The 8,342-nt window shown below is 34.8% G+C and overlaps 1 non-coding gene across 1 annotated transcript; it reads left to right on the top strand.

The window, feature by feature from the left end:
* Positions 1-1,539: 1,539 nt before the first annotated feature.
* TRNAP-AGG lies at positions 1,540-1,611 on the top strand. The gene has a single exon. It is a non-coding gene; the product is annotated as a tRNA-Pro (tRNA).
* The last annotated feature ends 6,731 nt before the right edge of the window (positions 1,612-8,342 follow it).

Below are 8,342 nucleotides of genomic sequence, written 5' to 3'. Positions count from 1 at the left end.
GACGTCAAAGTCATCCATTTCAACTATCACTAAACAATTTACCTAGTCCAAGGCTCCAGCTTGATTAGAGTTCTCATTGTGACTTGTAAGACAAGCAAAGCTTCCAATTTGACGGCGTTCTTCTTTCCTGTATCTTGATGCCAAAGGATGTTAAAATATTTTGTATCGGTCTCCATCATGAGTTGTAGGTGGCTCTAGAGTTGACAATGGTGTTCCTTACTACTTTGTGCTTTACCAAAACCTCAACATACATAATATATATATATATATTCATTTAACTATAACACATATGGTCCATGAAAGAATTGTAACTCTTATGCTCATTAATATTATAATGGCTACTACTTAAATTATAACCTAAAGTTGGTAATTGATGTCCAATTAGCCAACCCTAAATTTGTAATCATTGTGGAGTGATTGAAATTACAATGGAAGTAGTTTAAACTCCTAGTACCTCAAAGGAAGTTGGTCTCTTCTAATAAAACACGAAGTTCTCTTTAATATCATTAATACAATTATGCTAGACATGAAATTAAAACTGCGTTCAATTTAACTCCATTTTATTGTCATCTTGAATGACGTGTAGGATATATTCTTGATTTACCTAGATATTTCATATTAGTTAAGCTTTTTGCAAAATCACAATTAGACAACAACAAAGATGAACTTGGGTTTGTTTATTATTTTAAAGAAAATTTATTTCTCCATTTTATTCCTAATAACTCTTCCAACTAAATTCATATTATGCTAAGAAAATGTTTTTTACTTGCAAGAAGTAAAATATGCAACTTTAACTAAAATTTTATCTAAACAAATTTTATTGCCATACAACATAAATGACAATTATAGCCTTCAAACAAAAACTAGAGTAGTTGTGGTGAACCGGATAGAAACTCTAGTGTTCATCCATAATATACAACCACTACCTAAATTATGACCTAAAATTTTGAAAACTTAAGTTATAGTTGAAAATTACATAAAACAATCCCCTAAATCCAAGAACTCGTGTCCAATTAGTAAATCCTAAAGATAGTAGCTAACATAGAGTAATTGAAGCTCCACATGAAGTAATTTAAATTTCCAGTTACTTAACTAAAGTTTATCTCGTCTTTAATGAAGCATGAGTTGCACTTGAGTTCATGAAATGTTTATAGACTCCATTTTACTCTTAGTACTATTAATGCAATTATATTTCATATGAGTTTGTAATAAATCAAACTATGGTACATTCAATACAACTTCATTTTCTTATCATACGAAGCAAAATAGAAGAATTAAATCAAACAAACTGATGAACTGAGTCGAATAAATCCAACCCAACCCAAACTGATTAGTTTGATTCATTTGTTGGGTTGTAGTTTATTCGATAACACTTGCGTATTAGAACAATTCAATATTACATGCCTTACTTACAAGTAAAATACTAGACCATCAACTTTTTGTTTTATAGTCCAACAACCGCTTAGAAAAATAGATTTCAAACTTGAGAGAAAAAAATATATTGAGTAGGAGTTAAAAATGTTGCATTATTTTTAGAAAGGGCATTTGGTCTAGTGGTATGATTCTCGCTTAGGGTGCGAGAGGTCCCGAGTTCAATTCTCGGAATGCCCCTATGTTCATTTCTAAAAAAATCAGCCTTAGAGAAAGCAATTCAGCAGGAACCTAGTGTATATTATCATTGCTCATGGATTGGTATGATTCTTCCCTTGGGTGCAAGAGGTCTCAAGTTCGATTCTTGAAATGCCCCTCCAAAAGAAAAAAAAAAGACAATTTTGAAAGAAAAAATAAATAAATAAAATGATTTAGTTATCAATGGGGCCTAACCTAAAGGAGGCACGAAGAATATATAGACTAGCAACTAAGAATTTTAGAACTACTATAAAGGCATTTGGTCTAAGTGGTATGAACATATGGTTTTTAAACATTGAACCAAGAAGACAAGAATAGAGAATGAAACATATTCTTGGAAGGAGCATTACACAAATTGTTCTTTGGAACTTTTCAGTCAAATAGGTCATCTATTGTCACAATCCTTTTAAAGAAGATGCGCCGAAATAACCGATGAAGAAGTTTCAGAGAGCCATAGGTTCGAATCCTGTCACCTTGATGTGGTATTCTCAGGGGCCGAAGTGCAAAGCCCCATAGTCTATTTGTGGTCAGGAAGGCAGGCATGTTGTCCACTGTCGTCACATAGGTCATAAGAAAGATGCGCCGAAATAACCGATAAGAAGTTTCAGAGAGCCATAGGTTCGAATCCTGTCACCTTGATGTGGTATTCTCAGGGGCCAAAGTGCAAAGACCCATAGCCTATCCGTGGTCAGGAGGGCAGGCGAACCGCGCACACTGAAAAAAATAAAGAAGATCTCCTTTTCTATCACACGTAGAATTGTCATTCTTTTGTCTTTTGAAACCCCTTACCTTATCCGTCATCAGGCAGGTTTTTGGTATCATATATCGAGATAATTATTATGAAAAAGCTATTCCACTAGTGTGACTTAGAAAACCTTTCTTTGTGGTATCGGTCATGCTATTTGAAAAGCCTGAAGTCATCATAGCCTCTCCACCGGTTCCGAAGACTCCTTCGGCATCAATGTGCTCCAATAAAAGAGATCATATCCTTTCCTGAACTAGAACCGGGCACAAAACGCCGAGGAGAAAGTCGAAAGCAAGCTCTTTTCGCATATACGCAATCTCGAAACCCAATTAGCTCACGAACTATCTCCTTAACCCTGGCGAGTATGAGTGCTTGGTAAGAGAGAATGTTGAATGAGAAAGACATTCGATTACGACAACATTCGCAACTACCAAAGTGCACTAAACCTAGTAGAGATCTTTGACCTAACGATAATGGAACTTCAAGCCCATTTAATCAATCCGCTTTGTACCTTATTGTTGACCGAATCGGATGCACGCCAGACCAAATCGGAAGATCAGATCCGAAGTTTACGAATCGAAGAGAAAGTGGATCTGAGTTCTACACGCTTTCATTTTAGAAAGTTTCGCTTGCCTACGGTACTTTATTCATGATGTGCAACAATACGGTCATCTCTCAGCCGTGTATAGAGAATTCCTTGATCATTTCCTTGGCGGATAACACAAATCAAATCGCTTCCCTGACCGCCCATCTTATGAGTCCATTCTTGTCTTATTGGTTTGTTGTACTATTCTATACGTCTCTCGATTGATAGAAAAACGTTCGGGAGCTAGGAGGGCCTATCGTGAGGGAAATTTCCTTTTCACGGTAGGCAACGGTAAAGCGGGAGCTGCGTATGTCCACGGTGATCAAGGCAGAGCGACTCCTTCTTTAAAAAATGTTGGTTTTATCGAAATTGTTAGATCCGCTTTCGTTAAAGAAAAAATAGGAGCTCTTGGTTTGGCCGATGTCGATTCCTATGGCAATGCGGACTCGACTCAGGATGAGGATTCTGCTTTTCATACTGCTGCTATGAGCCGAAAGAGCTGGTAAGCTATTTCTCTAAACGAAAGGAAAAAGCACATACGCGTTGACCTTGTTACAAGGGGCGGGGGCCAGCCAAAGAAGGTCAGTCGGACTAGGTTAGGACCCTTGATCCGGTTCAGCTAGGTTCTTCCATGCGAGAATAGACGTGTATCGGTATCCTCTTTAGGACCGGTTGCTTCTTCTTTTTGTTTATACGTTTAGAGAAACCTGCTAAGCCCGCCTTTCTTATCAGGTGTGATTCAATCTTTCAGCTTAAACTTTCCTATTGTCTGATGAAAAAGGTAGGAGTACGACTACCTTTTCCTTTTCTTTCCTGAGCCAAGGGATCATTCAGTTTCTACCAAAAAGTTTGCTATCTATTAGTTGTCGTAATTGAATGTATTTTTCATTTCTTGTTAGCTCCTCCAAGAGCTTCCTAGTAGGTAGTAGACGAAACCTTGGACTTTTATCAGACTTATAACATTGCCGGTGAGCTTGCCGTTGAGGGTTGGCCTTACAAGAGATCGAGCAGCCTTTCTTTTACTACCTGGTATGCTTTCCCACTTATCGTGCAACTAGCCAACTAGCCAAATAAACCCGACTGTGAACATGCCATTTTGCTATTTGTAGAATTCAACTAGCTCAGGCTGAGCCGCATGACATCTATTTGTGGTAGGCGACATAAAACTAATCGTGTGATTTATCTCTCTTGGTGGGGTTAAACCCAATATCTGACCTTCTTGTTTTGAGTCATGGTGTTCATGTAGTGGCAATAAAGTTTTTGTTGAGGTTGGCACACTTGAGCTCCCCCTTTTCAAATACAACAATGGCAGCAAGGGTAGATTCATCTTGGCTAAGATTCTTTCTAAACTGTACTATCGTCATCATTTTCACTCCTTTTGGTTGATGGATGTTTGTCTGAATGATCGTTGGGTTAGACTCCGTTACTACTATGCATTTTGCTAGGGGCATGTAAATGACTTTGTGTTCTACCAGGATGTCAATCCCTGACTATTTGGGCTCTAGAATGTTGGATATTAAGGCTGACTATTTCTAGTAAAAATCGGATAGAGATATATACTAAATAATTATATATAGTAGGCGGTTACATATAGTGAAGCTATATATAATAAACTAAAATCATATGTATACCCATTAGTCAGTGCTTTCTAAATGTACATTTCTCATTCTCCATATCCTCTCTTTGCATACCTGAAGTCATTAATATAAAACCATTAGTCAATATTTCTTCTTACATTTTCTCTATCATGTTCTTTGTGTTCATTTAGATCAAGTGTGTGCGTTGTTGTGTGATTCTAATAACTGGTATCAGAGCGAGGAGAGATTCACCACGATCTGTGAAGATGAAAAGTTTAAAGACTGGAATTGAAAAGGTTGATGGATTCGATATTAATTTCTAGAAGATGCAGATTGAAGATTATCTATACGAGAAAGATATTCAGGAACCCATTTTGGGGGTGAAGCTGGATACCATGACCACGGAAGAGTGGAAGCTCAAGGATTGTCATGCCGTAGGGTTAATGATATGTGATAAGGAATCACTACAAGGGGAGTAAGATTCAGATTACCTTGTTAATCGAATATCTCAAGGCAAGAACATTCTTTGAGATTCGAATCACTCCACAAGCAAGATCGATCATGTCTAGCTTGAATGATTCTTGTTGATCAAATATCTCAAGGCAAGAACACTTGCTTGAGATTCGAATCATTCCACAAGAAAGATTGATCATGTCGAGCTTGAATGATTCTACATGCAACCTAAACTACATAGAATTGCAAAGAAACTTAGCCATTGGCTAAAGAATAGCACAAATGCTTCTTTTACTATATTTTCCAAGTCTACTTACAAATACAACATACATGGCTTTATATAGCCTCAAAATGAAACTATTAAAGGCATACTAAAAGTTGTAACATTCATACTTAATGACCATAATTAGTCATTATGTAAATGTAACCTAAAGTAAATAAAAAGTCTTAAAATACAATAACTCTAAATTACTCTAAATTGTAACCCACCCAAAATTTATAACAATCAAACTTCATTCCTCTTCAATGTGGCATGAATTGCTTTATAATTTTGACAACATTTTCTTCACATCTTCATTGAAGTATATTGTATGATTGATGTCTCTTAATTCATATCAGTTAATCTGGTTGACGCTGCCAGGGAACCAAAGAAAGTGCAATTGGAAATGGTCCATACAGACGTTTAGGGACCATCTCCAGTTTCTTCATTTCTAGTACCAAAATTTCATGGATTAGAGGTCTCGCACTGTTCAACGACAACTCTCTGTTTTCCTAAGGCTAGTCAGATATCTCATGACCACTCTTTTCCTCCTCGCCATATCTAGACACTGTAGCGTTGATCCAGTATTGTCTTATATAGTTAACGTTCACTCTTTAACGTCCAAGGACATTTTATAACTACCACGAAAATCAAAACATACAATAAATTCATACAAGTTTTACAACATATCATATACTACAAAATAGGGTTAGACTACTTACTTGGTCGCGGAGAGACGTGTCATCGAGCTGAGTCATAGAGATATACGACTCTTTATCCTAAGAAAAAATCTATATAATTTAAAATCTAGGTGCTCTGATACCAATATGTCACAACCCAAATTTTAAGGGTTCAAAACTCAAATAGAAACTAAAATTGAGAGTGAAAATAAATAAAAATAAAAGTAAATTAATATAAAATAATAAAATGTTGTAAAATTAAAATGAGATCGAGAAAACCACACAACATTAAATATAAAATAAAATAAAATTATAAGACGGTGTTGTTCAAATTTATCCAAATAGAAAAAAAAATGTTTGGGATACAATTACAAAAAAAAAAAAAAAAAAAAAGTACAAAAAAACTCAAACACAAAGACAGACTAACGCTACATAACAACCCCATCTGTGAGTGCACAACCTTTGAAGGCTCCCTCATCTCAACGGTAAGTTCTATTACGAACCCATCCAAAATAATCACACTTGTGACCGCATCTCTTGAGTTTAAACTGCTAGTCTAAACACGGTTTCGTCACGAAAGCTTTAGAGATAAATCTATCTTTACAAAAATATTTTTCTCTTAATTTATAATTAGTCATGAAAAGAAATAATTAGGTACAAATTTGGTCTAGAATTCAAAACTTTCAAATCTTACTGTTCCTTAACCAGATTCAAATCCAGATTCTTGAACTCCTAATAAAACAAGAATTTCTCTTAAGATCATTAAATTCTTATAGACTCCAGGCTCAATATCATTAATACAATTATGTTTTATCTTGAACACGCCAAACATGAAACTAAAGTGCGTTCAATTTAACTCCATTTTATTGCCATCTTGAATGATGTGTAGGGTATATTCTTGATTCACCTTAAAGTTCTTGTGACATGACAGTTCATATTAGTTAAGCTTTTTGCAAAATCACAAGTTAAAAGACAACAACGATGAACCTAGGTCTACTAGTCAATTCAAAGACAATTTCTTTCTTCGTCTTATCGATAATAATAGTTCAACTAAATCCATATTATGCAAAGAAACAAGTTTACGACTCATAAAAACAAGCCTAAATTATGTCCTAAAAATTTGAAAACATAAGTTGTAGTTGATAATTACACAAAAATTTCCGTAAATCCATGAATTCGTGTCCAATGATGTGTAGGGTATATTCTTGATTCACCTTAAAGTTCTTGTGACATGACAGTTCATATTAGTTAAGCTTTTTGCAAAATCACAAGTTAAAAGACAACAACGATGAACCTAGGTCTACTAGTCAATTCAAAGACAATTTCTTTCTCCGTCTTATCGATAATAATAGTTCAACTAAATCCATATTATGCAAAGAAACAAGTTTACGACTCATAAAAACAACTACCTAAATTATGTCCTAAAAATTTGAAAACATAAGTTGTAGTTGATAATTACACAAAAATTTCCGTAAATCCATGAATTCGTGTCCAATTAGTCAATCCTAAAGATTGTAACTAGCATATAGTAATTGAAGCTCCACATGAAGTAATTTAAAGTTCGCCTTACCTAACTAAAGTTTATCTCATCTTTAATGAAGCATGAATTGCACTGAAGTTCATGAAATGCTTATAGACTCCAACTCTAAGTACTATTAATGCAATTATGTTTCATATGAGTTTGTCATAAATAAAACTAAGGTGCATTCAATACAACTTTATTTTCTTGTCATATGAGGCAAAATAGAAAAATTAAATCAAACAAACTAATGAACTGAACCGAATCAATCCAACCAAAGTTGATTAGTTTGTTTCTTTTGTTGGGTTGTTGGTTTATTTGATAACCCTTGTATATTATAATAATTCAACTTTTCGTTTTATAGCCCTCCAACTACTAAGAGAAAAATATATTTGAGTAGAAGCTAAAAAAATATTGGGTGTTCAAGAAAAGGCATTTAGTTTAGTGGTATGATTCTCACTTGGGGTGCAAGAGGTTTTGAGTTCAATTCTTGAAATGCCCCTATGTCTAAGTCTTTTCTTATCAATGACTTCATATTCGAAATCAACCTAACTTCATATTCGACATTTTATACTTACCATCATGCTCTTAATACTCATAGGCTTTCTTAACATCCCATCCCAAGGCTTTATTCTCCAAGACAAATTCTACATCCGAGGACTTCACGTGTTTCCTGCAATACGACCTTAATACCTAGGCCTAAGGCTTCATACATACGTTTCAAGTGGTATAACAAGGGCATTTGGTCTAGTAGTATGAAAGTTCGATTCTCAAAATGCCCCTACAAGAGATTGTAGTATGAAAGACATTTACCAAGTAAATAAATACATTAAAATAACACAAGTGACACATATGTAAACTATGTTATTAATATTTTATTTCTATTACATCTTT

The sequence above is a fragment of the Cucurbita moschata genome, unplaced genomic scaffold (assembly GCF_002738365.1).
Source record: "Cucurbita moschata cultivar Rifu unplaced genomic scaffold, Cmos_1.0 Cmo_Scf00442, whole genome shotgun sequence".
In the NCBI taxonomy this organism is placed as follows: Eukaryota; Viridiplantae; Streptophyta; class Magnoliopsida; order Cucurbitales; family Cucurbitaceae; genus Cucurbita; species Cucurbita moschata.
This window is presented reverse-complemented; position numbering and strand designations above follow the sequence as displayed.